The sequence below is a fragment of the Vollenhovia emeryi genome, unplaced genomic scaffold, assembly GCF_000949405.1.
Source record: "Vollenhovia emeryi isolate VEMERY1.0 unplaced genomic scaffold, V.emery_V1.0 DF941789.1, whole genome shotgun sequence".
In the NCBI taxonomy this organism is placed as follows: domain Eukaryota; kingdom Metazoa; phylum Arthropoda; class Insecta; order Hymenoptera; family Formicidae; genus Vollenhovia; species Vollenhovia emeryi.
Window position 1 is genome coordinate 1 of NW_011964577.1, and position 4,625 is coordinate 4,625.

Consider the following 4,625-nt stretch of genomic DNA (forward strand, 5'->3'; position numbering starts at 1 on the left):
CCCCCGCCTTACTTAATAATGTCCGTGCGTGCGTGCGTGCGTGCGTGCGTGCGTGCGTGCGCGCGCATGTGTGTGTGTGTGTTTGTGTTGTATATGTGACGCAACTAAATGGAACATCAGGGATGGTGTTCAAATTCTATCTTGGAGATTTTAAAAGTTATTCAGGTGTTACGTAAAAACCTCTTGGAAAGTGGGGATATGGGAAATAGAGATTAGCGGGAGCCGAAGGATAGGGCTTCCAGACGAGGAGGTGTGGGATGACGCAACTAGCAATTTTAATATCTCGCTAACACGCTCGGAGGCGCGTGGAAGCGAGCCGAACGCACTTTTCCAAGGCTCTGAAAGGTCAATGTTCGCGAGGACACTATAACTCCTTTTGAAAAAAAATTTTTTTTTTCAATAAAATCTTGTACCAAAACCATTACTGATTTTTATCGTAATGATTGTGGAAATACAGTATACTGATTCAATACTGGATTAGTAAGTACCTAACAGTCAATCAGTTGAACTATATTCATTACTGTAGAATCCGTAATAGTTATTGTAAAATCCATACTGATTACTGGGAGAATGCTTACTGTAGTGGTACGTAATGGTTACTGTAAGAAAGACTAAAAGTTAAAAACGAGGAAAAATGTTATAACCATCACTGTTTTTCAACTCTCAGTGTAGGTATGTGCAAATGCAACTCTGTACATGCGATGTATATCCATGCAATATACCTGTGTATATTATAAATATATATACATATATATACTTCTCTGTATATTCACATACACATGTACATAGAATGTTCGGCAAATATACACATGTATATTGCGAGGATATACATTGCATGTACAGCGCGTTGCATTTGCACATACCTACGATATCCAATGTATGTCGTTGATGTATCATTGCATGTTCATAGGATATGTCATATACACTGATGTATATGCAATGTATATACATTGGATGTCAAAATGCTATCTGGGTATAATTAATTTGAATGAGATAATGTATAATCTATGTATAGATGTAATCTTGTAATCATGTAAGCTCAGCGCCGACCTTGCTACTTCTTTTTCTTATTACTGGCACTCGGCTCATTGACCACTGAGCCGACACGGCCCGACCTTGCTACGGAAGCTGCATCGAGAGAGATCGTCGTCCAGTGCGTCCTACCCGGCCCGGCCGCCACAAAGATGTCCAAGATCAAGAAAACATCGTGGATGGCGCCCAGCCCGGAGACGAACATCAAAACGGCGCTGAAAACGATTGGAATCGAGGCGCAAACAACCGGTTATCCACTCATTGCCTGATCATTGGGTTTGTAGACGCACTGCGCTACATATGCGAAAGTGGTTGGTGGCAAAAACAATGCACAACCTAAGGCGACGAGCCCTTCGCAGATCGAAAACTTCGATAGTCGCGACGGACTCGCAAAAAGACGCACTCTGTAGTTGACTCGTGCGTTTTTTTGTAATGTTCCTCGTTAACGGTTAAGTCTATGCACTGTTTCGTCAGTCGCCCTCGTAAGTTGCTCCTACTTTACTACTACTTTGTATTTAGCAAGGTTTTCCATTGGTTTTTTGTTTCTTTACGAAATGTTATGAGCCATTAAAATAACCTTAGCATATATTGTTTCGTTTGGAAGATACCCAGTCAGAAATGACTGGAAAACCGACGTCGAAACGATATCGAATCGACGTCGGTTTTCCAGTCATTTCTGACTGGGTAACGGTATCTTTAAACTTATCGTTTATAAAAAGAACACCTCGAAATATATTCTGTATATTGTACCTATTGTATATTGTATCTATGTATGCATAGTGCAGTATAATAAATTTTATGTTTATTACATTATAATAATGAGAAATTAATTTTCCCCCAAAAATTATTAGAATATCTTTTAGATATCATAAATGCGAAATTTATATGTTGACATCCCAAATAGCACAAGGACGTCCTCAAGACGTCCTTAGAATATCCAGAACGGGACGTAAGGACGTTGTGGGGACATCCCATTTTAGTCCCGGGACGTCCTGAGGACATTCTGTGGAACACCCGATGCGCGCCTCATTATATCCTCACGAGGTCCCGAAGACATCCTCCGAAAGTTCTTTAGGAAGTCCACAGGACGTACTTCAGAATAGAGCTGTTACTTTTCATAACTTCGAAGCTTCGAAGATTTCGAAGTAATTCGAAGCTTCGAAGTTGACTTCGAAGTTTCGAAATCTTCGAAGTTTCGAAGCTTCGAAGTTTCGAAAATTTATTCGTGCGAGTGACGAATTTCTCCGACGAACACTAAAAATATTGTAAATAAAAAGTACTAATTTATATATATTGAGAAATAGATAATTACTTCTAAATTATAGTTTTTAAATACTATAACATGTAGATTACATATTTGTTTAAGATCGCGTAATTAAATCTTAAAAAATGATCAATTAAGTAAATCAATTAAGTATCGTATCAACACTAGAAAAATTCGCATAAATTCATTATTATATCTCTAATTAATAATTTAATTTATTTAAAATTTATTTGAATATTACTTGAGTTTCTAAATTATTGAGTTATTGTCCGTGTGCCTTCTTATCCACGTCGCGCGTCTATCATGAACATTCACCACTTGAACAATATTTAATATACAGGGTGTCCTATTTTAACATGGACAGTAAAATATCTCGAAAACTGAGCCCAGCAGACAAAAATGTTTCAGACGAAAGTTGTACGGTTTCGAGGGGGACATAAGATGGTACCATTGGTTTGACCTTGAAGAATTATTTGAAGGTCACACAAAGGTCACACCAATTTTTTAAAATGGCATCCCCTATTTTTTTATTACATATTCTTGTAGCTGACTCCGAGAGCTTTCCAAAACGCTATAATAAAGTATTTTTTATTAAGACCTTTTTGAGTTATTAAGGTTTGAAAGTTCCAATATTTTGACATAAATTACAAAATATCTTGTAAAATATTCATTTTTTTATCATCTTACCTTAATACTTTTTTTAACGGAATAATGATACAAATCAACCGGTATAAAGAAAACACACAATTGTTAAAAAAAATTTTGATTTGTATCATTATTCTGTTCAAAAAAGTATTCAGGTAAGATGATAAAAAAATGAATATTTTACAAGATATTTTGTAATTTATGTCAAAATATTGGAACATTCAAACCTTAATAACTCAAAAAGTTCTTAATAACAAAATACTTTATTATAGCGTTTTGGAAAGCTCTCGAGGTCAGCTACAAGAATATGTAATAAAAAAAAGGAGATGCCATTTAAAAAAATTGGTGTGACCTTTATGTGACCTTCAAATAATTCTTCAAGGTCAAACCAATGGTACCATCTTATGGCCCCCTCGAAACCAAACAACTTTTGTCTGAAACTTTTTTCGAAATAATCCATTCCAACCGAGATCTATTATTGTCTCAAAATAAACGCCCCATTTTGTCTACCTGCACACGAGAGGATGGGCGATTAATACAGGACAACCTGTATACTAGATACAAGGTACCCGTGTAAATATTTATCTTCTCTACAAAACTATCTTCTCTACAAAAGTTATGATATCAACAAATTGCGCCAAATAAAACAACGGATATTTATACAAACTAGTTGCTTTAGCATTAGGGTCTGATTAAAAAATGTTATATTTCTTAAAAATCAAACTAAAGGTTTTATTGAAAAAAATAATCGAGTTAATAATAAAACACCGATGAAAAGAATAGCAACTGTTTAGAAATTTAGAAACTCTGTATCTATTCAGGCGAATTAAGGCCTGTGTCCATGACGCTAGTACTTGGTCCAAGTTCTAATTCCGCGAAATATGTAGCCAATCAATGTAGCTGTCCCACAAAAGCTGTAAGTTGATTGGCTACGCAATTCTCAAAACTAGAACTTGGACCAAGTACTAGCGTCATGGACACAGGCCTTAATTCGCCTGAATAGATACAGAGTTTCTAAATTTCTAAACAGTTGCTATTCTTTTCATCGGTGTTTTATTGTTAACTCCATTATTTTTTCCAATAAAATCTTTAGTTTGATTTTTTAAGAAATATAACATTTTTTAATCAAAAACTAATACTAAAGCAACTAGTTTGTATAAATATCCGTTGTTATATTTGGCGCAATTTGTTGGAATCATTACTTTTGTAGAGAAGATAGTTTTGTAGAGAATATGCTTTTGCAAAAAAGATAGAGTAACAAAATATATTCGGTTGAATTGGAGCTTATACTTGGTGCTTTTTTTTACCTTTTTTTTAAAAAGGTAAGTTTTTTACGTGATATCACACCTTTTGTAGTGTGTAATATCTCATAATGTACTCTTTACTTGGCACAAAACTCGACATTTTTAGAATAATATTATCACAACCCCGGTGGTCGAGCTGGTACTCTTTACGTGGCACAAAACTCGACATTTTTAGAACTAAAAAGACGTTGTTTGCACTGTGGCGAACTATCATACATACACTGAAGTTCAAGCTTACCGATAGTACTTCTTTCTAGATGCATTACTATCTGAAGTTGCATGCACATAGTCCTGGAAATACCGTCTGTTAGGAAACAGCGAGAACTTATTCAAGGTCCTCAGACATGCACATAGGCCTCGAAATACCGTCTGTTAGGACA

General features: G+C 35.5%; 1 long non-coding RNA gene across 1 annotated transcript; it reads right to left on the reverse strand.

Moving 5' to 3' along the window:
- Positions 1 to 233: 233 nt before the first annotated feature.
- On the reverse strand, positions 234 to 2,659 carry LOC105570808. Its single transcript, XR_001009606.1, has 3 exons — positions 2,574 to 2,659; positions 1,116 to 2,286; positions 234 to 1,050 (listed from the first exon to the last, which is right to left on the reverse strand). It is a non-coding gene; the product is annotated as an uncharacterized LOC105570808 (long non-coding RNA).
- Positions 2,660 to 4,625: the final 1,966 nt, after the last annotated feature.